Source organism: Prunus dulcis, unplaced genomic scaffold, assembly GCF_902201215.1.
Source record: "Prunus dulcis unplaced genomic scaffold, ALMONDv2, whole genome shotgun sequence".
In the NCBI taxonomy this organism is placed as follows: domain Eukaryota; kingdom Viridiplantae; phylum Streptophyta; class Magnoliopsida; order Rosales; family Rosaceae; genus Prunus; species Prunus dulcis.
The window spans coordinates 1-27,353 of record NW_023010121.1 but is presented as its reverse complement, the minus strand read 5'-3'; the positions used below and the strand labels follow the sequence as shown (position 1 = coordinate 27,353).

Below are 27,353 nucleotides of genomic sequence, written 5' to 3'. Positions count from 1 at the left end.
AGAGCGACTTGCACCACCATTTTCAGGCCTATGATGATCCGCAAGTCGCTCTTCAGGAGGGTTGCCCGAAGGAGCTTGAGGGGCGGGAGGATAGTTGGGAGTGGCTCTGCGCTCATTTTCAAGCGCCCGAATTTGTGGTATTTTTTTAATTATATTTGTTTAATTATTACTTATTACTTATTAATGTTTATTTTATTTTATTTTTTTATTATTATTTAATTTTTTATATTTTAACTAATACGTTTCATTTTTTGTATAACAGAATAAAGCCCAAGTGAATAAGGGTAATAGGAAGAAGAAGACCCTTCTCCACCATTCCGGCTCCAGACCCTTTTCGTATAGGATGGATGCACGGCGTCGGGTAATAATCACAAAATTTTTATTTCATTTTTAATGTCATTTTTATTAATTTATTTTTTTCATACTAATATTTTTCTTCTCTTGTTCAATTTAGGAGGGGTCCAAGTTCCCAGAGATCGACGTCTTTGGTGACGTTTATGTTCGACCCGGGAATGAGTTGGCCGAGTCCCTTCATGTAAGTATTATTTAATTTTAATTCTTATGTTATGCATTCAATTTATATGCATGTTTTAATTTATATTTTATGTTATGTTCAACAGACGGCGATGGTGGAGAGGAGCCAGTTGGTTCTTCAGGAGTCCGCCTCCCAGCTTCCTCCCGAGACTCCGATCGAGTCTGTGGTTCCTCCACAGGATGCTGGATTTCAGATCTTGACGGAGACGTTGGATCAGACTCTCGGGAGGAGGCCGGGGACATATTGTCGAGGGATGGGGAATGCCCGGCGGAGGGAACCTAGACCTCGTTCATCGGCGCAGTCAAACAGTCAGGTCATTGCTTTGACAGCACAGGTGGCCACTCTTGAGAACAAGTTGTCGGTCATTCTGCAGTCCCTCGCACAGTCCGGCATTCCAGTCCCGCATTTTGATGCGCCGACCTCCGAGCCCGTCCATCCCGAGCATCCCCACCAGACCACTGCCCCGGTGAACGCCCCGACCTCCGAGCCGCATACTGGCGACGACTCGGTTGATTTTGATTCATTATTTGATTAGTGTATTTATTTTCATCATAAACATTTATTTTATTTTATAACAAAATTTTATTCTAATTTATTTTTATTGCAATTTCATTGTTTAATCAATAAAAAAAACCAATTTTATTTAAAATAAAAAATAAAAAATATTTAAAAAAAAAAAAAAGTGTAATATTATGTTTGCGCGACGGCAAATATTTCGTCGCGCAAACCCGCATGTAACAAAAAAAATAAAAAAATCAACTTTTTTATTACTTTTAATTCTTGCGCGACGAATACATACGTCTCGCAAACACGTTTTGCGCGACGAATCGTCTCGTCGCGCATCTTCTTCGGCGCGACGACAGAGGTTTTCGTCGCGCAAATATATGAGCGACGAAAGCTTTATCATCGCGCGAATGGTTCTGCGGCGAACATCTACGTCTCCGGAACACGTTTTGCGCGACGAATTTTTTTCGTCGCGCGATGCCAGTCGTCGCGCAAAGATATGTGCGCCGAATAATTGATCGTCGCGCAAATTTTATGCGACGAACAGTTGTTTCGTCTCCATACCGTTGGTGCAACGATGGTTTACCCGTCGCTCAGTTTTACGCGACGAATGGTTGTACCTCGTCGCGCAAAGGCTTTCTTCACGATCTTCGCGCGACGGAATATGCGCGACGAATTTTTTGTCGCGCTGAAGTTAGTGCGACAAAATGAGACTTTGCGCGACGTTTTGTTATTCGTCGCGCAAAGAGTAAAATGTAGTAGTGTCTTTCAATTTACCTTGACTAAAACCATGCACAATATCTATCGCCACATCATCAGAAATGTCATTTATTTCCATCCACCGAAATATCGCATCTAGTTTCTCACGTATCTTCCAGTCAGCAGCAATTTTGAAAATGCCAACTGTTTCAAATTAACGCAAACTACATGATCAAAATAAGAAGAAGAAAAAAAAAACGAGAAGAAGTGCCAAATATTTCAAGTTTCAAAAGGTAAAGATTGTCTAAGCTTCACCTTTTGACTTCATCGGGAAGATGTGTCCGGAGAGCACTAAAGTTTCCAAGTCATCGATTGTGAGAGCAAAGGCTTCTACTTTTTTGGAGCATCGGATAGTTTTGAACGAAACAGGTTGGTCATCGAAAGTTTTGGTTTTCCCTGCCCAATCCAGAAGTTGTTCTCCAACAAACATACCTTTGTCAAGAGTTTCAAATGAGGTTGAGGGACTCACCTCTGTAGCAACCCTAATTGGCGCGTATGCCAGCATAGAGCCTGCTATAATAATGAGCATCGCGTTAAGTGGCTGTCCCGCTTCAATCACCATCTCATTCTCCTTGAAGATCTTTGGCTTGAGACAACTGCCGATCATTCTCAATGCTACATCGTTCATTTGTTGAAGCTCCTTTACCTATACATTATATATATATATGTATATATATCAGAAAATTTAATCCTAATCCTCACATAAATTTCAATTTTGATTAATTCCTTATAAAAGACTAAACATTGCTATAATCCAATTCAGTTTTAAGGCCTTTTGTTTTCCCCTGTATTTATGAAATTTTGTGAGAGAATTTCTATAGATGGAACCATACAAACTAACACCAACTATCTTTTGGTTTTAGTGGTATTTGTCCTACTAGGTTGTAGGATTTTAAGTTTGGTTTGTTGTGAGTGTTTGTCATGGGACCTGGCCTGGGTTCCTAATTAGTTAGGCTACTCCCCATTGCCAATTGATTTTGCGGTGAAATCTCAACTTCCTTCCACACCACAATGTGCTATTTCCTAAACTGGCCGACTTTACCAACCCTTTCTTTAAATCCTTTTTTTTTAAACCCCAGCTCCTACTATTTCTTCTTATCATCCCCCAGTCGCAACTCAACATGTCTAACCTCTTCCCCATTAAGCTTCAAAAGGACAATTACATGCTCTAGACAGAGCTTACCTTATCCTTCAAACCTATGATATGATAGGTCTCCTTGATGGCAGAGAACCATGTCCACCCTCAGTTCCTCCTTGATGCCAATGGTCATCCCACCATGCAAGAGAACCCATCCTTTACCCATGGATCAAGAAGGATTGCGAGTGTTGCATTTGGATTCATGCTTCTTTATCTAAGACCATTCGCGCCTACATTGTAGGCTCATGAACAGCTAGAGGGTTGGCTCAACTAGGAAAAAAGTTTCCCCAATTTGACAAGATCGCACCCTCTGCTGCAACTCAAATCTCCCCTTCAGACCATCAAGAAAGGACCTCTCCCCATGCTCAACTATCTTCAAAACATCAAACACCTTGCAGACAGCTTGGTTGCAACTAATGCTCCTCTTGATGACTCAGATTTTATTTTTCATGCCCTACATGGCCTTCCTTTTAACTATGATGCTTTTGCTACTTCCAGTTAGACTACGTCTAGATCCCATCTCAATAAAGGAGATTCTTGGCCTTATTTTAAGTGAAGAAATTGTTGTTGAACATCGTTTTTCTTCTGAAACCAGCTCAGACTCTACCACTGAGTACTAAATATTGGAATGATTCTAGTTTTTACTCCTCCTATTTTTATTAACACATGGTATTGAATTATTTCAATTCCTTATTTCCCCTACATTTACTGATACATAAGGAATCAAAAATCATGTGAGTTATATGTTAAAATCCATAATTGTTAGGTTTTGTTTAGCTAATGTTTTTAGCTTTCCTTGATAAACATGTAATCTCAAACATATGATGAAGCTCAAAGAATTTAGGCTAGTTCAAGTTAGTGCTAAGTTGACTAGTATGGCTCAAATCAACTTCATAATTGTCCAATGCAACCAAGCTCAGTGAAGGTAATATTTTTATGTCTACATTGCATGCATTATAGTGTTCTCCTATACGCATCACTAATTGTCATGTAAGTAATTGGCACGTGATTGCTTATTATAAATCCAATCATTGGCTGCCAAGTGTCTTTTTGACTTGCCAAAAAGGTTGGGGTTGGTTTGGACTCACCGACTCTCTCATTTTACATTTTTAATATGGGTTTCTAGAGAGAGAGAGAGAGAGAGAGAGAGAGAGAGAGATTGTGCATAAATTAGGTTTTTCTTCTTAGGAGAAGAGTTCATGGGTTCTTGAATTCCTTTTGGGGCTTTCATTGGTATTTCATTTCTCAAACTTTTGTTTAGTGATATGAAGTTTTTATCTCTTTGGTTTGTCTAAGAGTGTTCATGGCATGGAAATGGGTTTTCAAGATTTCATTTTGAAAGCTACTTCTTTTTTGGAAAATCTAACCATAGGTTTGCACATCTAAGTTTCAATCTCTCATCTCTTCTATTTGCACCATTTTGGAAAACTTAGGTTTCTCTTTGGGTTGTCTGAGAGTGTTCATGGTTACTGGAAATGAGGTTTTCAAATAGCTTTTGAAATCTGCTTCTATTTTTGAAATCTACTTCACCTATTGAGAATTTTTTTAGAGTATTTTACTTTGCATGTTCTACTTGGTGAAGTCTACGTTTTTCATTGTGAGATTTTGAAAATGGTTTTTTGAAATCTGTTGTACTACTTTTAAAATCTTCATCTTGAAGAAATTGACCGTTTCATCTCAAAATCTATATTTCATTGTTTTGTTCGATTTGGAGCTGAGTTGCGGTGCCATGAGGTGAAGAAGCTGATGGACTAGCTGCCATTTACATGAAGGATTAGTTGCCATTTCCATGAAGGCAACAAATCCTAAATAGACCTAGGATTGTTGAGCTTGTGATTACTTTTTCTGTGAGAATCTACTTGTGATTGACGAGTCCTTCTAAGTACCTAGGTTGTCACACAATTTAGCTTCTAGACTTGCATGGGAATGAGATTTGTTTGTTGAATGTGTGTGTTGTTTGATGTGTGATCTTAGGTCTGTGACTAGTTGTTGGTTAGTCATACATTTGCTTGGATTATTTTGTTGGTCTAATTTGTGGTTAGCTAGATTATCCTTTAATTTTACCCCTTACACCTATGTACCAATTTCAAAAATCTAATAACCTCAAAATCAAGAATGGATCAACTAGGGGAGAGTAGTTGACCCAATTCTAATTCCTTGATTGCCCTAACTAAGTTCTTCGATTTATGACTTTCTCTATTCCTAATAAGTAAACAATACCTATATAAAGATTCATGAACATACTTCTAAAAATAATAAAATGAAATAAAAGCAAAAAGAAAAAAGGACCTACTTTTTTCAGCATCTCCCAGCAAATACTGCGGCGCATAATTACTTTCGCAAACTCATCACAAACAGAGAAGATATAATTCACATCCACCTCAGCATCTATGTTTTCTTCCAATTCCTTTTTTCGAATATTAACCAAAATTCTTCCAACCGTATCATCTGAAATGCCATGCATTTTCATGCACATTTGTATCTCCCTTTTTTTTTTTTTTTTCTCAAGTATCTTCTTTTCTTTCTCAAGTATCTTCATTTTCATTGACTGCTCCTTATCCAACGATCTTGTGAGTGCTTGTTGCATAAATATCTGTTTCATAACAAATAAGAAGCCACTTCGTCAAATTAAATATGAATAAACATAACATCCGTGTAGTATGGGTGAGTTTAAACTGTTTTCTTAAAAAAAGCATAAACATAGCGTCATAGATAAACAAATAAACAATATATTATATATAAAAAATATCCTTCACTGAAAAGTTAAAGGATAAAAGAATATGTAATCGAACACATACTATGGACAAAATGTGAAAAATACGGTCAAGCTCAAGGCGCTAATGCGAAATGTCCTAGAGCTGGATTATTTTGCATACGAAGTCTTCAAAACTTGCATTTTGGTGTAGATTCCAAAATCTATTTTAATATCTCAGTTTTTAATTTCATTAATTTCGTTACTGAGTTGGCAAACGTTAACATTTTAAGCCACTTTGTCAGTTTTATGTTAAAAATTTATTAAAATATTTATTAAAATAAAAAACGAAGTGGATATTGGGCCATTCGGACGATGGGTCAGTCATCATCACCCTAACTACCAAACTCCATCCAAGAAACCCTAAAGTTATATACTCATTCTTAGCATTAATGATATAGATAAACCCTGCACCATTTAATTTTTATAAACTCAAAAAATGACAACTGGTTTTATTGAATTTAATTTTATTTATTAAATTATTTTGATACTCTATTGAGTGTTTTTGGTTTTTTAATAAGTACTACTACCAAAAAAAAAAAAACCAAAAAGAAAAAAAGCAACAATCACCATTATCCTTTAGTCACCTTTTTTGACTTGTTTGGTGACCAAAGGCTTTAGTCACAAAAAAAGTACCTTTTGTCACAGCCACAAATGTCACCAAATAATGGTGACTGTTGCCACTATTTTTACTAGTGAGGTTTTGGGTTGGGAGGTGATTTTTAATGAGAGGTGATTTTCCCACTCCCCTTTTCTCCGCTTACAATCCTTTTTTCTTTTTAATACTTTTTAATTTTTTTTGTTCTTTTTTGTTCTTTCTCTATCCTATTCTACCCTTATTCTACAATTCCTTTTAATAATAAGACATGTACAATCACTTACTAATATTATGAAAGAATAAAAATTATAGACTATTATGCATACCTTGCTCTCGACATATCTAAGCTCCTAATGACAGTTTGGTTAGTAGCATTCTTTGGTTCTTCTACTTGTAAACATGTTAGCCCAAAAAATTTATTATCTATTAACTACAACAAAGATAAATAGTACTCACTTACTTAGTTTTTTTTTAAAAAAAAAAAACAAAGAATTTGGGGAAGAAATACTTACATTTATATCCATTTTCAAATTTTATTTTTGTGTTTTGTTTTATTTTATGTTAACTTTTCTTAATTTCAGTTATCAAAATCTTAATGTAGGGGTAGAATTGGAAAGAGAAAGAACAAAAAACAATTAAAAAGCATTGAATGTAAGTGGAGAAAAGAGGAGTGGGAAGATCGACTCCCTTTATAATTTATAAGAAGTTAAAATTATCTTTGTTATAGTGTAAAGGGACTTTGGCTGTATTTCTAAAGTTTATTTTATATCAATTTTTTTTTTTATAATTCGGGCCCTATATTGAGTATAATATTGAATCTCCCTTTATTTTTCTTGGTGTTTGTGATTTTGGTTTTGGTGTCTATGGATTTCAAGTTACAGTAGTGACTGGGGGTGGGTTTTCTGTTTACTTTATTCGGATAGCTGCTGGAAACAGATCGGATTGGTGGAGTTGAGTGTGGATAACTGAATAACTGAATAATAATTTAAAAAAATTTACTAATATCAAGAGATTCATCATGATTTCTTGTTTATACCAGAAATAAACGGCCTGTGACCGCCAAACACGTGGACAGAATCGATATTTATCACAACAACCCTTCGGCATGTGTCCTACCGAAACCATACATTTTGACTCTTTTGTAACAGGACACGTGTCATGCTCACAATCCGCTTCTAAGGTCCCACATCGGAAATATGAGCATAGTGCACGCCTCCCAAGGCCTATATAAGGAGACCCCTATCCCCAAAAGGAAGGGAGAGAAATCAACGGTACGCTACCGCTTGATCTGTAATCTAATATTTACTAAAACCGTACTTACTTAAGCATCGGAGAGCCTTCGGCCGGTACCACACCGGTATCCCAAGGTCTTACCTAACGTGTCCTTTTGCATGAACTTGATCTTCCGAAGGTGCACTCTCTTCCGAAGACATAATATCACTAAGTTGGGCGAGACACGTGTCAAATCACTTTTTCGCATCAACAGTTTGGCGCCGTATGTGGGAATAGAATAAAAACCAACCCACTATCCCCAAGACACATGGGGACCACCTCAGTACCCACATTCTTATCGGAGGAAGGGGTGCCGTTCGGAAGGCAAATCGGAGCTAGCCCAGCGCTACCCCCATGCACTCCCTTCGAAAACGCCCCCTCAACCCAAACAACCGCCGAAGCCGAGCTGGTAGTCCAAATTGCATCCCTACGGAAGGACATGGCAAGGCTTCAGGAACACAACCACCTTCTTTCGTCCAAAGTGGACGAAACCCAGCAGCTGCTGCACCAGCAGCACACGCAGAACATCCAGACAACTCACTCTTCCAAGAGCTTGCAAACCCCTCATAGGAGGAGGAAGTACGGAAAGGTAGCAAGGGCAACGCCCGCGCCTTCCAAACAGTTGGTGGTGCCGACACCCAGGAATCAACCACACGTCCCAAAGAAGGTCTATTCCGATTGCCGACATCGGCTTAACGATCGGGAGGCAGAGAGACAGAGGTCTCCGATCAAGATTAACGCTCGACTAAAGGAATCCATGATGAACATCTTAGGAAGCAAGTCGCCTATTCGGAGGGTCAGAGGGCTGGACTCCGCAGAGTCGGCATCCGAATACATCCCTTCCAAGACGCAAACTCCCACCTACCGTTCGGCAACGCATTCTCAATACTCGGGGGATAATTCAGTAAGCCCGCGAAGACGCTCGGAAGACTATGGTTCCTAGAAAATCCCAAGCCGAGACCCTGTTGTCCGGCTCCTTTTTCAGAAAGTCCAGAAAATGGAAAACGACAAAGCTCGCTCCCAAGAACAAGAGTGGGGAAAGCTTCGGCCCGGACCATGCACCAGACGCATCCGGCGTTCTCGGCAAGATAGAGAAGTGCAGTAACTGCGTATACCGTTCTATACCGGAACAGAGGACCCCTTAACCCACCTTCACTCATTTCAGTCCGCCATTGGGTGCAAGGGCCTGAGCGATGAAGGGCAGTGCCTGCTATTCCCGTCTTCCCTTACCGAAGCAGCCCTGAACTGGTTCTACCAGTTGGAGCCGGAAACGGTAGATTCTTTTGACGAGCTGAAACAAATTTTCCTCAATCACTTCATGATCCAAACGGACCATCTTTACTCTGCCGATGATCTGTACACGATTCGGCAGAGAGAGGACGAACCGTTGAGAGAATACGCGGCCCGCTTCAGTCACGAATACTCAAGGTGTCCTGAAACAGACGATAGGGCAGCCTACGGCGCCTTCAAGAGTGGCCTTCGGTCCTCGCACTTTCTATACCTGGTACACAGCAGCAACTGGCGCACGTATGACGAACTGATGAATCAGGCAGCAGTCCAAGCTAAGGCCGAATACTTCAACTAGAAACCCAGTGTTTCTGCACGCCGAGAGGATACAGAACCAAATGCTTATCCGGCAAAGATGCCAACCTACGAGAGGGTCGACTCATATTCGGCAGACCATAAGAGGAAAGACAACCGTGCCGATCGAAGAGACCAGCTGAAGAAAGGAAAAGGGCGGTATGGTCACAACGACAACCGAGGACCCCTGCCTAATCGTGACCACGGCAACGAGGTCTTTACCCTATTAAATACCACATATGAGGCCGTTCTGATGAACGAACAAGAAATTATACCAAAATCGAATCTGCGAAGACCCAATCGGCAAGACAACCGAGATACCGGTAAATTCTGCCGATACCATCAGCACAACAGCCACAATACGGAAGATTGTATAAGCCTGAGGAAGATTGTCGAACGGTTGATCAGAGAGGGGAGGCTAGATCAGTATATCGCTCGGCAGCCACTGGCGCCGGTGCCAAACCCAACTCGGCAGATAAACATGATAAGCACTATCAGCGGTGGCCCTACCGTTGCGGGAATGAGCAACCGTTCAATGAAGCAGTAAGTACGCGCCGCACAGTTTCCTCAGGTACTCGGTATAGAGGTGAACCGGCACTAGGAAGTACCAAAAGTTCATTGGGAACCGATCACATCTTGCGAAGAGGAGGAAGAGGGAGTCCTCTATCCCCACGACGACCCGATGATCATCCGAGCTGAAATTGCCGACTACGATGTTGGGCGAGTACTGATCGATACCGGGAGTTCCGTAAGCGTGATTTTTGCCGAAGCTTTCAGAGAAATGGGAATAAATGACAACCAGGTCAACCGGCAGTTGACACCCTTGTTAAGCTTCTCTGGGGACCTGGTCCAACCGATCGGTAGTGTAAAACTGCCGATTACATTTGGCACTGCACCAAGAAAAACAACGACATACGATGAGTTCCTCATCGTTGACTGCCCGACAGCATACAACGTCATTGTTGGCCGAACGGCACTCACGAGGGTTAAGGCGCATCTTTCACCCCACATGCTACTGACAACCAGGGCAACCTGAACCGCCTCCGAAGCCGCCTCGGCATCCCTCGCTGCCGCCTGCGCTGCCTCCAAGGCCACCCGCATCTCTTCCACCTTCGCCCCCAAAGCGAGAGCCTGCCGTTCGGCAGCCTCTTTCTCCTTGAGCAGGTGGGCGTGGTCCTGGAGTACCTTGCCCGCTTCGGCTACCTTGGCCCTGCCATCGTCGTAGGCCTTCTTCGCCTGCTCGGCAGCAGAGATGGCCCGCTTGATGCAGAGCCACATGTCCATGGATGCCTGCACAAAACGGAGTCAGAAGCGTGCCCCACTTGGTACCAAAAAAAAAAGAAGTGGGGGGGCGAAAGAAGAAGGAAAACCTTACCGAGGCCTGAAGACGGAAGGTGCGTCCGGCCTACTCTCGAAGAAGCTTCTTCGGCAATTCGTCAATCTCCGGTCGCTACATTTGAGAGCCGAGGATCATGTGATTGACGAACTGCACCGTCTTCGAGGGGCAGCCGATGGTGACAGCCTCAGTAGGTCCGTCCTCGTCCTCCACCATAAGGACGGCCCTCGGAGCCTCCGACGGATGGCCCCGCTTGGAAGCCGGCGAGGCTTCCAAATCCACTGTCACCGGCCGCTTCCCGACAGCTCTGGAGGCGGCGGCTTCGGCATCCGACTGCCTCGGCGTGGGGACATCGGCAGCAGGCCATGTGACGGGCTCGGCGCCCAGCTGCCGCAGGCGTTCCGCGAGGGTCACATCCTCGGGATCAGCCGCTTCGGGCTGTTTTCTCTTCCTCTTGCCCTCCAGGCCCATCATTAGGCGCCTCCTGGAGGGCTCGTTCATCTTCTTAGCCTCGGCAGCTTTTCTGGCGTCCGTCACTGACCAAAAATATTCGGTCAGTCGGCAACCGAAAACAAAATACAAAAAAAAGAAGCAAGGTATACACTTACTCTCGGCAGGGTTGACGAGGCCGGCTCTGACCAGGTTGTCGGTGAAGAGAAAGCGCGGATAAACTCGCTCGGCAGCAGGTACCCTCAGCCTCACTCTGTCGAGCTGCCGAATCTCACTCTGTTTGGGGTTCGGCTGCTTGAGTTTACCTGTCCGAAGAGAGAATTAGTTACAAATAAGATAAGAAAAAAGGGAAGACAATAGTCAGCCTACCGATCGGTAACTCGAAAACCTACCGGCAATTTGAAACGTCGTGGGTACTGAAAACCGTGGGGGTACTCCCGATGGCGATTCCCAATCACCGGAGAGTAGCACCCGTCGATTCCTCCACGACTTCTGAGAAGTCGGCACCGAGCTGATGAAGTGCCCCCACTCGGAAGCCTTCAGGCAGTTCGCCTGAACCCAGCCACCATGGTCGGCACTCTTGGACTTGGTGATGCTGTACAGATACGAGAACTGCTCGTAGGAGGGCTCCCCCTCCCCGGCAATCCCGAAAGCAGCTATCACCCCCATCAAGGCCACCCAAAAGTTGGGATTGTACTGGCCAGGGGCGTACCCTATCTGGGCAAGTATCTTCTGCACGGCAGGCTGCAACGGCAACCTAACCCCTTGCAGAAGCACATCGGTGAAGAAGGTGACTTCACCATCCCCTGGGTCGCTGAGGGACTCGGTAGGACCCGGAATCCTCATCTTCACCGAGTCCGGGATGAGGTACTCGACCTAATCTTCTCCAGCTCCCGTTCGGTGATCTTGTTGGGCTCCAAGTAATCGACCCCGAACAGAGCCTTCTTGGGTACACCCACCGGTATCCTAGACCGCTCCCGGTGGATGATCGTCACCCTCGGCCGAGAGGGACCGGCAACGCCCTCATCACGACCGGAGGTGAAGGCCTCCGGCTGATGCTTAAAGGTACCGACGCGGGTACCGTCCTTATAAACCGCGGCCAAGGGAAGCGGTTACCCCGTCATAAGTCTCTTGCCGATGCCATGGGTGGGAACGGAGTTCACCTCCTCACCGAGTATCTCAACATCGGTGTCCTCTCCACCCTCGGCCTCGAGGCTCGCAGCCCCACTGGACGTGTCCCAGCCCGATGACAACTCCTCATCGAACGCATTGGGCTCACTGCCGAAGGACGACTCGCTAGCAGACATCTACAAAAAAGGAAAGGAAGGCTAAGGCCGTGTCATAAACTACCCTACCAATGTCTACGTCGCTACCTATGGCTCACTAGACCACCGAAGAAAAGCCCTACTAACGATTGGCTAGCCTATGCCAAGAAAAGATGTACAGAAATAAAGAGAAAGCATTTTGGGGAGTACTGAACGGTACCTTACCTTGAGTAGTGTGGGAAGATTTGACTGCCGAATGGAGACTTCGGAAATCGCCTTGAATGCCAATAACTTCTGTAAAAATCGCCTGGATTGCCGTTCACTCTCTTCGGAAATCGCCTACACAGAGCTCTCACGTCAACTCTCAAATGCAAAGTGAGCTTTACGCCTGGAGCAGCCTCTATTTATAGGGAGAGAGCTGCAACGGTATGCCTCGGGAAACCAAACGGTTCATAAATGCGACCGTCAGGTGTGGCTTCGCTAGCCACGTGTCACCCGGTGAATGGCGACGTTGACTGCACGCCAGACACGGAATACGAAGCGTCTCAACATGCCAGGCACGGAAGACGAAGCGTCTCTCTGCCCTCACCCCTCTCAGCATCGACGACCCTTTGGGTCTCAAGGGAGTCTCTTCCAAACAAGCTTACCGAACGGCAGGGCACCTTCGAACTGCCATGAAGAACTAAATTCCCTTCCGAAGGACCTTCGGAAGAGAACTTGGGGGACTACTGTTTATACCGGAAATAAACGGCCTGTGACCGCCAAACACGTGGGCAGAATCGATATTTATCACAACAACCCTTCGGCATGTGTCCTACCGAAGCCATACATTTTGACTCTTTTGTAACAGGACACGTGTCATGCTCACAATCCGCTTCTACAGTCCCACATCGGAAATATGAGCATAGTGCACGCCTCCCAAGGCCTATATAAGACCCCTATCCCCAAAAGGAGGAGAGAGAAACCAACGGTACACTACCGCTTGATCTGTAATCTAATATTTACTAAAACCGTACTTACTTAATCATCGGAGAGCCTTCGGCCGGTACCACACCGGTATCCCAAGGTCTTACCGAACGTGTCCTTTTGCAGGAACTTGATCTTCCGAAGACATAATATCACTAAGTTGGGCGAGACACGTGTCAAACCACTTTTTCGCTAAGTTGGAGTTGAGTGTGGATAACTGAATAACTGAATAATAATTTAAAAAATTTACTAATATCAAGAGATTCATCATGATTTCTAATGAAATATTTTGAGTCTTTTCAACAAAAAAGTAGAAGATATTCATCATGATTCTTTTTTATTTATTTATCATGATTCAAGACCAGCGTACCTGTAGGTTTCCAAGGAGATATAAAAATAATAGCAGGCCAATGAAAGAAACGATAATTGCGAAGCAATTTTCCCACACATAGCTACTTGTTTGCAAATTCGTACCAAAGTTACTGCAACAACCAATTAAGTATTTAATTAACAGAATCCTCAACCAAAATAGAATATGTTTTGATATGAAATATTTAGGATATATAGAGAGTTTTAATTAACATATTCCTCAAACAAGGGTCGGCACTCTTGAGACCCATTTCATGTTGTATCTGCATGATTCAAACCCTTTATTTTTTTTGGGTATTTCTTCAAAGATCATCTTTACAAAAAAATTATTTGAATCAGAATCCATTTTATCACTCAATGAAATGGTTGTCATTTTAATGTTTTCTTGAAGTACCGTATTTGTCAAGGATGATTTATGAATCAAGACATGAAAAATAGATAATTTGGATTGTTAAAATAAAATTTGTAATGGACTCAACAAGCTGTCCCTCAGAAAAAGTCGCTTGTGCGCTATCCATGTAACCATAAATAGGAAAATACAGGTGCCAATGAGAAGAAAACTACACAACTATTTTCTCAACTCTCTCTTTTCTTACTAGAGAAATTTTAGGGATTTCGAAAATAAATAATGTTTAATAAATTCCGGATTTTTGAAATGCTAGGAATTAGGGATTATTTGAGAAGAAAAAAAATGCTTGTAACCAAAATGACATATAGTTTTGTAAATAAATGATAATACTTAAACCACTTTTATCCTACAGGGCATCCATTTGAAAAGTTGTGTTTTAGTTAGAAGTGGAAAAGTATATGAATTTCGTCTAGACTATCAATAGCTTAACATACAGGGCATACCTTAGATTTCTGACGCCCCACCATATGCAGTAAAAGAACTTGGTTGGAAAATGCATTGATCTTGTGGTTCCATATTGAATGGCATCAAGAAATATTCCAAAATTAAATACGGTAGCATTTGGTGGATTTCCTAACTCATTTAGGAAGATGATATTTCGTGAAGTAATACTAGCATTTTTACAGGATTGGTGCAAGCATGATATCTCTCGTTGAATAGAAAAGAAATACCAAAAACCTCCGAGTACCTAACCACAAAATGTTTATTCATGATTAGATCATCTTCAAAAACGTTTGTCAAGTTTTGGTTAAATTTAACTTAGCTATTTATTTAATACAAAAGAAAACTTAGGGCTCGTTTGGGAATGATTATATAGAGAAGCATGTGGAATGTGTTCTTCCCTGTAAGTGATTGTGGTCCCAAACGAACGAGCCCTTAGTCAAGTTGTAGTTACAAAACTAAAGATAAGATATAAAATTGGGATTTACGAATTTTGACGATGAAGATAGAACTTACATGACTAGCAAGGACGTAGAAGAAAAAATAGAAGGGAGCTTGAACCCATGTTTCGGTATTGTACTTGAGATAATTACCGAATCTGTAGATTAGGAAAACCCTTGTCAGATAATGCATAACAAGGAACACGTTCGCGGTGGTCACTCTTTGGCCGAAATGTCCGGAGCCTCCTGACTTGAAAAAGAATACTACTATTGCCAACTGGACAAAAAAACAGCTGGTTAGAGACCAGAGTCAATAAGCAAAATCTAACTACCTGCATAAGACAAGGTTGACCTAAATATAAACCTTGACTGATTTTCCTGTTATCGTAATAGCACAGGAGTAGGAGGACTCATTATTAGCTATCTAATTCGATGGATTTTTCAAGAATATGATAAAAATTTCAAGTACGGCTATGCAGACAAAGGTAAAACAACATCTAAGTGGTCTGCTTTGGTTCCATTTAAACCTCAAACTGCATACCAAATTAATGTAGCGACACAAATTAGACTGATTTGATTTAGGTCTCAAACTAGTAGCACAAACGAATCAAACCAATCCATTTGGTGACCAGCTTCATTCGGAAATTTTCCTTCGTAAACAATTAAACAAATATATATTCTATATTATCTTATATATATCAAGGTGACATTCATATCATAAATTAGGAAAAAGGTTTTTTGTATGGAGATTTTTTTTTAATACAAGCGATAGTCTAAACAAGACATGAGGGAGTTTCTCGCACATACATAGTACACATTATCACGGAGGTTCGAATCTAAAGCCACTAGTCTACAAGTCAAGCCCTTTTCCACTAAGCTAGATCCATTGACTATCTTTTGAAACTAAAGAGCAATAGACACACATGCATCTCCGTTCTCTCTCTTTCTCTCTCTCTCTCCCCCCCTCCATATCCCTTCTTCTCCCCTTCTTTGTCTCTCAGTCTTCCTCTTTTATGGCCCTCCAGACAGCACGAGATCTGTCTTCGCCAGCAAGCTCCAGCTTCAAGGTAGTCACTGCTCTCTCTCACGACGGCATCACCCCAAATCGACAACCTGTAACTTTCCCTTTCATCTTATGTGTATTACACATGTATTTTTTAAAAAAAAATAAAAAATTTTAAATTTGGTGTATATGTTTTTAATTTTTTTTTATAGCCATAAATGTTCAAAAGTCAAATTCAAAATTTAAGAGTAATAATGCCTTAAATCAAGGACTTTTAATATATATATTTTTTCCATTATTTACCTTAAAGGGCAAAATAGTCATAAATTATCTCCTAATGAAAAGCTTATTTAGGAACTCAAACGTTTGCATTATTTAAGCAACAAAAGTTGAGATTTCAATATCTTACCTGTGGTATGGGAAGAATAAGGAAAGCGCCAATTAATATACCCATAAAGCTGACGACAAGTCTTTCAAAACGCGTCTTCGCCTCTTTACATATTCTAATCGCAGAATTTATAGTATGCAGTGCGAAAGCGGCATCAGGAAGTACTCGCAACCAAAGTGCTGCAGTCTTCACCCTTTTGTCTATTCCAAGGCCCTTATTCTTTTCATCAATCACGGGAATGTAAAAGAACAAGGGAAATAGCTGAAAATGCCATCATTTTTATAATTTTAACTAAAAATATCATCTATTCTCAATTTTTTTCTCTCTCTCTCTGACGCAATCTTCTTTCTCCCTCAGCAGTGGCTATTCATCCAAGCTTAACTCCAAGGTTCACATCCACGAGGTACTGTTCATCTTCCTTGTCTTTGAAATTTAGGGTTTTTGTGAATTTGGTTTATGGTGTATGGATTTGTAAGAAATTGATTTAGGGGTTTCTTCGAAATTGGTTTTGGGTCTCAATTACTAATTAATACCAAACACTTTAATTATCACCATGTTCTCAAATTTCAGGCCACAATTAAGTAAGAGAAAATCCATTATTTGTGCGCAGTCATACCCAAATCCTTTTCTATCTCTCTGCCTCCTCTGGCTCTGTTTCAGAAACCTGGACAATCCATCCTGACGCTGCGTGTGTGATGAACTGCTTGTCGTTGTCGCACTTTTCACGCAACCACCATTTTCAGAACGAAGGGTCGTTTCGTGGAAAAGAAAATTGGACCTTTCGTGTGGGGTTAAGTGCATCAACTTAGAATCAACGAGATTCCATATTCAGCTCTGCTGATCTCAAAGCAAAGCCAGCAGCAGCATCAGCAGGAAGACGACATAGTCTCGTTCACGGAGGAAGTCAGAAGCTGAACCAATTGTGGAGCTGGCAAAAGATGCCTTCTATGTAGTGCGCAAAGGAGATATTGTTGGTGTTTATAAGAGTTTCGGCGATTGTCAGGCTCAGCTTAGTTCTTCGATAATTTTACATTTTTCTATTTCTGGGTTAAATGGGTTTAATGTGCTTGAACTTCACTTCACTTCACTCTTTCTTTTTTGTTTGGAATTGTGGCAGATATTTGATCCTCCTGTTAGTGTGTACAAAGGGTACTCTTTGCCTGAGGACACGGAAGAATATTCATGTGGACTTACGAATGCCATTTACACAATCGCTGCTGCAGATTTGAAGGACGATATTTTCGGCAAGCTTATGCATTGCCCTTTTCAAGTAAGAGTTCACTTGCTACCTTCTGCAATTCATTTTCCGATTTCGATTTCAAAAAGGCAAACTTTTCACTGTGTGCCATTTGGAATTAAACTCCTAATTAGACTTCCAATGGACCAGTGAGATTTAGGCTTCCAATTTCAACTTCAAAAGTCCCCCTTCCAATTTCAATTTCAAAAGTCCCCATTTGAAATTGAACTCCTAATTGTGCTTCCAATATACCAGTGAGATTTATCATTTATGGCATAGCAGTTGATTGTGCTTGTATCTTGTATTGTAGATTATTTTTTATAATTGTCAGCTCCTTTGCATGTTCTGGAGTAAGATAAACAATGTACTATGCGCAACAGAGACACTTTTAACTTTGAGGTTGAAGAATGTAATAATTAGTCTGAGCTCAAGCTTTTTTGGACGGGTGTTTTTTGAATTAATTTGAGCTGCTTCTTCATGCATCTCGTACTAATTATCTATAGATTGGGGGTATAATTTACTTCTTTTTCACTTCAGGATCCAGGATCTTTGCAAGGTGAAGCATCTGTCACGGATGCACTCAAAAAGAGATCCCATGAAGTGCCAGCATCAGATAATTTTGGTGAGTTCATAATCATGGCTATCTCTGAAGTACCCTCATTGGAGAAAAGGAAGAACAATTGTCTTGGAAATGCTATTACTTTCTTATTCCCGACTATCTACCAGTAAAATTTGTTGTATTCTTGAGCGTTTCTCTTTCTTTATACTCGTGTGTTTCTGGGCATTTTCTATTTTGTTTCTTGTTTCTCCCTATTCAAATGTTCAGCTTATTCTGTATTGTTAATTGTTTGGGTTTGCGTATAATATGATATAACTACAACTTAAAGACGTTGGAGGTTGATTATATTGTGTGCCTTGTGCGTCAGATGCATTTTGATTTTGCTGCCTTGGTTTCTACTTGTTTTAATGCTTTGCAGGATGTAATTGGTTCATCTTCCTTTTTCAGATGATCCATTGAGAAAGCATGTCAAGATAGATCATTCCACTCAATCATTACCCTTAGATTCTGGGAAAATAGCTGAAAATGACACCCATTTTATAATTTTAATTAAAAATACCACCCCTTCCCAATTTTTGTACAACTATCACCTATAAATATAAAATTATTGTACCCTTATTGCTGATTTTTCACAAGTTCAGAAATTTGTTCTCTCAGCTCACACAACTCTCTCTCTCTAGCACAACTCTCTCTCTCTCTGGCACAACTCTCTTTCTCTTTGGTATCTGTCTATCACAGCTCTCTGGGTCTCTCTTGGCTCTCTCTATCTTGGCTCTCTCTCTCTCTCTCTCTAGCACAACTCTCTGTCTCTCTCTCCAGATCAATCAGAATTCGGATCAACCCCTCATTGTCCGTCTCTTTCCACAAAACCACTCTCTATTCGTGAAACCAGCCGCGAATCTCACAGAAGTTTCCTTCTTCAGCTCAAAAAGCATACGCCATGATTTGAATCACCAGGAATTAATCGGACCCCCCCAACCAGGTTCATTTCTCTTTTGCCTTTTTCTGATTCGACCTATTTGGAATCGGATCTCGATCAGTTTTCAAATTTGATTTCAGTTTTTTAGGTTGGTTCTTATAATTGAATTTGAATTGAATCTGATTCGGTATTTTGTTTAAAGAATGGCGTGGTTCAGTGGGAAAGTCTCTTTGGGGAACTTCCCCGATCTCGCCGGGGCCGTGAATAAGCTCCAGGAGAGTGTCAAGAACATCGAGAAGAACAAGCTGATGATAATGAAGCTGATGTTAAAGGGCAACATCTGAGCTCAGGGGAAAATGCGTCTGACTCTTCAGTGATTGAATTGGAGAAGGTGAAGATGGAGATGAAGATGATGGAAGCTGCATTGCAAGGTGCTGCAAGACAGGCCCAGGTACATGATGAATGATTAGGTAGCATCTTATTTGAGAGCTCATAAGATCACAACCATTTATTATTATCCCTGTTCATTTAGTGGAACACTTGAGACAATACTACTGAACTTCTTGACTGGATTTCTTTAATTTAGAAGCGCTGTCTACATATATCGGAGGTTTATGAAGTTTGCTTAGTTAACCTGAACACCTTTAGTCTTGCAGATGGTGTGTGTCTGTGTCTGTGTCTGTTGATTTAGGAAAATAGAAACATTTTGTATTTCTGTATATGGTAATTAAGTTAAAGCAGCAACAAATACAAGAGAAGAATTATTATACTCTTTCTTCATTGTGGATCTCTCTGGGTGCAGCTATGTTACATTGTTAATGTCTGTTCAATTGTATGTATATCTACAGTTCTGAACGTCTGATATATTTGATTCTTTTCCAGGCAAAAGCTGATGAGATTGCAAAGTTTATGAATGAAAATGAACAATTAAAATCTGCGATCGAGGATTTGAAGGTATGCATTTTGTAATATTTTTATACCTTCATTTGAGTAGATAAAATAATGGCTTGATCATGCATGTTTTACTTTGATTTTTCACTCTTGGTGTATAATGCACTTGTATTTGCTACCATCTTCCATTTATAACCCAGCATATAGGGAAATCACGGAAATTCTTATAGGGAGGTAGTTGCCCCCTTGGCTTGTCACTGAATGAAGCATCCGTGGAGAATTGTTGGATGAAAATATCTTTGCTATATTCATGCTACTTCCTCTTGCGAGTGGTTTATGTTGAGTTAATATTTAAATTTTAAAATGCATTCTTTTTTCAATTTTGATTTCAACGTTTTCTTCAAAATTGTTTGTGTGTAAATGCAAAATAAAGGCATAGATTCTAATTGGACTATTCATTTTGCCCAAAAGCATTCCTGATGCTTGATCTTTGTCAGTGTAACAATCATGTTATGGAATTATAAGTTTGCACATACAATTTGATGGTTGTCTAATTATATGTTTCATGTTTTGGAAAATTTCTGGTATTTCTTGAAACCAACCATGGTTGACTAGTTCACATTCTCATTATCAATTTTTTTTTTCTTTCCCAATTTGCTTTATCAGCCATATAGTATTGTGATTTTAATAATTATTTTTCTTATAGATGTTCACATATTAACTGGTGAAAATAATTGAACAGAGAAAATCCAATGCAGAAGTCGAGTCACTGCGATAGGAATACCATCAAAGGGTTGCAACACTTGAAAGGAAGGTAGGTCTTCTCATAAAGTCTTGTTTATAATCGTGCTTGGATTGATCTAGGTGTTATATGTGCCCGTTATGTTTTTGATGAAATTGGTACTTGCCTATTTTTAATTCAGCTCCTGATAATTGGAGGGGCTATGCCAACTTATGATTGCAGGTGTATGCTCTTACAAAGGAAAGGGACACGCTTCGGCGGGAGCAGAATAAGAAAAGTGATGCAGCTGCTCTTCTGAAGGAAAAGGATGAAATAATTAATCAAGTTATGGCTGAAGGTCTCTTTCTGTCCCTGTCTGTCTCTGTTTCTCTTGAGAAGCTCAATATGTTCTACATATTTTGTGCCTCATAGTGAATTTCAACGTAGCCAATGTTCTATTGTGGATGCAAGGAGGGTTTCTTTATGCAATCATATCAATAATTATGGAAATTCCTTCATTTTTGCATTTTTATGTACCAGGTGAAGAGCTTTCAAAAAAGCAGGCTGCTCAAGAAGGACAGATTAGGAAATTAAGGGCTCAGGTATGCTAGCCGGTTTATTCATTGTCTGATTTTGTCATTCTTTAATCCTTTCACTGCTAGGTATTCTTATATTTTTTTTCTCTGAATACTAGATCAGAGAGTTTGAAGAAGAGAAGAAAGGGTTGATTACTAAACTTCAGGTAATTCATTTATGTTAGAATCTTTAAAATTGTGGTTCTCTGATTTCGTTTGATAAAGACAACTCTTTCAGTCATCATAAAATTTGAAATGACATTGAAGTTACAGCACATAAATTGATGAAGCACTTGTTTTCCTTTTTTTCTCAAAGCTGCTTGGCCGAAAGCTTCCATGTTGGATAATGGATTATCCCACAAAGGATTTCTTGATCATTTTTCTGTTTTTATGTCACCTGCTTTCTTAGTAGTCAATTTCATAATATCTTAAAACAGTAAACTATTTGACCCCAGGAACATTATTATAATAGTTTATAGGGAAATAGCTCAAAATACCACCCATTTTATAATTTTTTGTCAAAATACCATCCCTCTCCAAAAATTTTAAAACTGTCACATATAAAAGAAAATGGTTTTCCTCTTTGCTAATTGAGAATCATGTGCAGTTATGATTTCAGATCTGTAGATAACCTGTTGTTGCTGATATTGCTACCCGGGAGGAGAACAGAACAAGTTGGAAAATGTGCAAGAAGGGAGAGCTAACTCATACAACGAAGAACAAATTGATGAAGTTAAGATCAAATTAGTAGAATTTGTGAGCTCTCCATTATTTATAATTATAGGTAGGAAGTATGTATGTAATAGAGCAAAGATTGGTTGACTATGTAATAACAATTGAATTGTCAAGTTTTATGAAAGAAATAATTTTTGCTTCTTGGGATAGTATTGTTAGGGTTCGGTGGCGATTTATTTTCCATGTCTAAATTGTAGTCTGTAATGGATGTGTGTGTATTGTATGTAGATTGACTTAATATTGCTGTCCTATTGCATGTGTATTGTACTAATATTGCCTGTGTATTGTATACATATTGTATGCATATTGCCATCGTATTGCATGTATATTGTAATGCTATTGCTATCGTATTGCCATTATATTGCCCTAATATTGCCTCTCTAGTGTATGTATATTGACTACGGCTCATCAATGGGTTTACGGTTTGGGCCATATTGCATTCAAAAAGAAGACGAGGAGGAGAAAGAAACAACGTGCCTTTCAAAAACAGGCAGTCAGGTGCATCATAATTGCATCGTAAGACATTGTAAGAAATTATTTTAAAAAATAATAACAACTAAAAAATAATTTACAAAAAAAGGAAGGTATGAATAAAGAGACAGAGAGCGAATAAGGGGAGAAAGAGGCAGAACGAAGCTAGAGAGAGACAGAGAGAGAGAGCTGCGCTACAGAAAGAGAGCAAAGAGAGAGAGAGAGAGAGAGAGAGAGAGAGAGAGAGAGAGAGAGAGACAAGAGAGAGACAGAGAGCTGCGATAAACAGATACCAAAGAGAGAGAGATGTGCCAGAGAGAGAGAGCCGAGTGAGCTAAGAGAGAACAAAATTTCTGAACATGTGAAAAATCAGCAATAAGTGGACAATAATTATATTTTTATAGGTGATATTGTAATACTATTGCTATCGTATTGTGGTTATATTGCTTTAATATTGCCTCTATAGTGTACATGTATTGGCCTAATATTGCTATTATATCGTATGTCAATGGCCATTTGGTCTAATAACAGAGTCTCCACTTCGTTGAAAAGTAATCCTGAATTCAAATCTCATGGACACGACAATTGTTATCCATCCTTATATTAGCATGAATTGATGTTGACCTTTGAAATGATAGTTGGAGTTGCACATCGATTCATATTCAAAAGGAAAGTAATTCTCTCCCTCAATGAATCTTCGTTCAAAAGAAGGCAGCTATCAAATATTGGGTACAAAAATGCAAGGTCCACAGTAAATTAATTGGACACAAACCACATATTACAAAACTAGGATGATTTTTGGCATGCTTGAAAAGACAAGGGCCAAATACAACATAAAAGAAAATCCATTCAAGCTTCACACTAAACATGGCTCAAGCACTCGACCATGGTTTCAATCCAAAACCTACCCAACAAGGGCATACCACGTGTCCATCATAACAGAAGAGTGGCATTTACAAAGCATGAACTGCAATATGTTTCTTTTTCTCCTAAACAAAATTGTTACTAAAATGGAACAAAAGATCCCTAACATAGAGCAATACAAGCAAAGATAGTCAATTGTCATACACACAAAATTAGTCCTCATCCATCCCTGCATGCTGATCTCTCTCACTAGGGTCACCTGCTGGTTTTGCCATTATAATCTGCAAGATAGTCAAAGCACTGTCAACAACCTTTTTTTAATGAAGGTATTAAACATTAAATAGGCTGCAATCAGATGGATTCATCATTTCTCACATATTTTTAGCTAGCCAAAAAACCCCCAACATATAGATTTTCTATTTACTATCAAGCCTTCTGCACTGAAGCCATATTCATTCTAAAAGTTCAACATTTCCCAAAAGTAACTTTCAATTTTATTTTATTTTTCCAAGTTAAAAACTAACATTTGCGACCCTTCTTTTGAGTTATGAAGGAGTTTGTGTTCTGAGTACACACGTGCATACATGCATCTATGCCAAGTTAGGGGAACTTTGAAAAAAAAAAAAAGAGAAAAAGACTTCACAAAAAGTATAAAAGTATAAAATTAAATAAATAAATAAAAAGAATAGTCAACTAATTCATAAAACCTCGACTTTTTATTATTATTATTTTTTAAACTGTATGTAGTTTAGCATTTTTTCTGCTTTGACCTCAAAGATGCAATCAGGGATTCAAAGATGTAGTTCATACTAAATTTGGTTCGTCAGGTTTAAGTAGAAGACCTGGATCTGAAACTCTTACACTAGGCAGCACTTTACCCTGAGAATGATTTATATTCACTTCGTACCTTGTCAGGGTTGCTTGCCTGCATGCAATATAACCCCAAATTCAGAGAAACCCATAAACCAATTCAAATTGACTATGAACAGTACCTTTTGCAGGTGAACGATGGAAGAGGAAGACCACTGCTTCACAAAGAGAGAGATAGCTGTGCAAGAGAACCCCTAGAGCTTCCCACGACAGTAAAAGAGAGAAGAAAGTGTGAGAGCTGATCGAACAAAGAGTGAGAGCTGAGCAATAGAGACAGAGAGAGCTGAGCGACAAAGAGAGAACAAAATTTTAGCAAAAGTGATATGTGTGCAATAAGTGGACAATAAATATATATTTATAGGTGATAGTTGCAAAATTTTTGGGGAGAGGTGGTATTTTCAGTTAAAATTATAAAAATGGTGGCATTTAGAGCTATTTCCCTTTATATTTATAGTATCTTTTAAAATAAATAAAAAAAATAAAAGCTTTTTTCCAATCATCAGACATCATTGGCATTACCACCACGAATTCAACTTACAGAATCTAAGGGTAATGATTGAGTGGAATGATCTATCTTGACATGCTTTCTCAATGGATCATCTGAAAAAGGAAGATGAACCAATTACTTCCTGCAAAGCATTAAAACAAGTAGAAACCAAGGCAGCAAAATCAAAATGCATCTGACGCACAAGGCACACAATATAATCAACCTCCAACGTCTTTAAGTTGTAGTTATATCATATTATACGCAAACCCAAACAATTAACAATACAGAATAAGCTGAACATTTGAATAGGGAGAAACAAGAAACAAAATAGAAAATGCCCAGAAACACACGAGTATAAAGAAATAGAAACGCTCAAGAATACAACAAATTTTACTGGTAGATAGTCGGGAATAAGAAAGTAATAGCATTTCCAAGACAATTGTTCTTCCTTTTCTTCAATGAGGGTACTTCAGAGATAGCCATGATTATGAACTCACCAAAATTATCTGATGCTGGCACTTCATGGGATCTCTTTTTGAGTGCATCCGTGACAGATGCTTCACCTTGCAAAGATCCTGGATCCTGAAGTGAAAAAGAAGTAAATTATACCCCCAATCTATAGATAATTAGTACGAGATGCATGAAGAAGCAGCTCAAATTAATTCAAAAAACACCCGTCCAAAAAAGCTTGAGCTCAGACTAATTATTACATTCTTCAACCTCAAAGTTAAAAGTGTCTCTGTTGCGCATAGTACATTGTTTATCTTACTCCAGAACATGCAAAGGAGCTGACAATTATAAAAAATAATCTACAATACAAGATACAAGCACAATCAACTGCTATGCCATAAATGATAAATCTCACTGGTATATTGGAAGCACAATTAGGAGTTCAATTTCAAATGGGGACTTTTGAAATTGAAATTGGAAGGGGGACTTTTGAAGTTGAAATTGGAAGCCTAAATCTCACTGGTCCATTGGAAGTCTAATTAGGAGTTTAATTCCAAATGGCACACAGTGAAAAGTTTGCCTTTTTGAAATCGAAATCGGAAAATGAATTGCAGAAGGTAGCAAGTGAACTCTTACTTGAAAAGGGCAATGCATAAGCTTGCCGAAAATATCGTCCTTCAAATCTGCAGCAGCGATTATGTAAATGGCATTCGTAAGTCCACATGAATATTCTTCCGTGTCCTCAGGCAAAGAGTACCCTTTGTACACACTAACAGGAGGATCAAATATCTGCCACAATTCCAAATAAAAAAGAAAGAGTGAAGTGAAGTGAAGTTCAAGCACATTAAACCCATTCAACCCAGAAATAGAAAAATGTAAAATTATCGAAGAACTAAGCTGAGCCTGACAATCGCCGAAACTCTTATAAACACCAACAATATCTCCTTTGCGCACTACATAGAAGGCATCTTTTGCCAGCTCCACAACCGGTTCAGCTTCTGACTTCCTCCGTGAACGAGACTATGTCGTCTTCCTGCTGATGCTGCTGCTGGCTTTGCTTCGAGATCAGCAGAGCTGAATATGGAATCTCGTTGATTCTAAGTTGATGCACTTAACCCCACACGAAAGGTCCAATTTTCTTTTCCACGAAACGACCCTTCGTTCTGAAAATGGTGGTTGCGTGAAAAGTGCGACAACGACAAGCAGTTCATCACACATGCAGCGTCAGGATGGATTGTCCAGGTTTCTGAAACAGAGCCAGAGGAGGCAGAGAGATAGAAAAGGAATTGGGTATGACTGCGCACAAATAATGGATTTTCTCTTACTTAATTGTGGCCTGAAATTTGAGAACATGGTGATAATTAAAGTGTTTGGTATTAATTAGTAATTGAGACCCAAAACCAATTTCGAAGAAACCCCTAAATCAATTTCTTACAAATCCATACACCATAAACCAAATTCACAAAAACCCTAAATTTCAAAGACAAGGAAGATGAACAGTACCTCGTGGATGTGAACCGTGGAGTTAAGCTTGGATGAATAGCCACTGCTGAGGGAGAAAGAAGATTGCGTCAGAGAGAGAGAGAGTTACACGAGGGAGAGAGAAGGGCTGAAGAGAGAGATAGAGCCAAGAGAGTTGAGAGAGAACCCAATTTCTGAAAAACCACAATAAAAATGTATTTATACGTGGTAGTTGTAAAAAAATTGAGAATGGATGGTATTTTTAGTTAAAATTATAAAAATGATGGCATTTTCAGCTATTTCCCAGAGAACAAAGGATCTATTGACACTGCAACACATGATATTATAAATGCATATTTCCTCGTTAATGAAGAGAAGAAAATGCACCAAAGAATTCCCTTCTTTTTCCTTGCATCATTGTAACGGTCGCCTTCATTGAAATATATGCTGATAAGAAACGATGTTAGAAGGGAAAAGAAAAACGAATCATATGTACGGACGACTTTTAGTAGCATCCATATTCTGAAATTTAAATATTTTTTAATTTAATGTTTTTTAGAACAGAGTAGATCCATTAATATATGAGAGACAATTACAAGATTACACACGAAGAACAAGATAACAGAAAATATACACAATAAAATACAACCAGTGCAAGAACAGTAAAGCAAACTCCACGTGTATCTAAATCTCTTTTTTTGGAAACCATTTGTGTATCTAAATCTCAGCTCACTCAAAGTTGAAGATGACAGGATCCATAAAACTTAGGAACCAGTGTTGAACAGAGATCATGTGGATAACCACCTCTGAAACTTCTTTGGGATAGGAAGCACCAGAGAGTGAAAGAGCATTACCACTCAAATTTCACATTGACATTTTAAAGAAAGCACTACTACAAAAAAGCAAA

The 27,353-nt window shown here is 39.6% G+C and overlaps 4 long non-coding RNA genes across 8 annotated transcripts; 3 read left to right on the top strand and 1 right to left on the bottom strand.

Moving 5' to 3' along the window:
- Positions 1-17,066: 17,066 nt before the first annotated feature.
- Positions 17,067-18,512, top strand: LOC117612950. Its single transcript, XR_004583632.1, has 3 exons — positions 17,067-17,476; positions 17,981-18,065; positions 18,450-18,512. It is a non-coding gene; the product is annotated as an uncharacterized LOC117612950 (long non-coding RNA).
- Positions 18,513-18,786: 274 nt separating this feature from the next.
- Positions 18,787-20,567, top strand: LOC117612949. Of its 2 annotated transcripts, none has more exons than XR_004583630.1 (4): positions 18,787-18,984; positions 19,124-19,372; positions 19,804-19,875; positions 20,555-20,567. It is a non-coding gene; the product is annotated as an uncharacterized LOC117612949 (long non-coding RNA). The 2 variants fall into 2 exon arrangements; XR_004583631.1 differs by having other exon boundaries at positions 20,519-20,567.
- A 16-nt stretch (positions 20,568-20,583) lies between these two features.
- LOC117612948 lies at positions 20,584-21,986 on the top strand. Of its 3 annotated transcripts, none has more exons than XR_004583629.1 (5): positions 20,584-20,626; positions 20,777-20,891; positions 21,074-21,135; positions 21,228-21,275; positions 21,728-21,986. It is a non-coding gene; the product is annotated as an uncharacterized LOC117612948 (long non-coding RNA). The 3 variants fall into 3 exon arrangements; XR_004583628.1 differs by having other exon boundaries at positions 21,716-21,986; XR_004583627.1 differs by lacking the exon at positions 21,728-21,986 and having other exon boundaries at positions 21,228-21,276.
- A 2,269-nt stretch (positions 21,987-24,255) lies between these two features.
- Positions 24,256-26,572, bottom strand: LOC117612951. Of its 2 annotated transcripts, none has more exons than XR_004583633.1 (5): positions 26,489-26,572; positions 25,622-26,321; positions 25,033-25,117; positions 24,587-24,648; positions 24,256-24,308 (listed from the first exon to the last, which is right to left on the bottom strand). It is a non-coding gene; the product is annotated as an uncharacterized LOC117612951 (long non-coding RNA). The 2 variants fall into 2 exon arrangements; XR_004583634.1 differs by having other exon boundaries at positions 24,278-24,331.
- Positions 26,573-27,353: the final 781 nt, after the last annotated feature.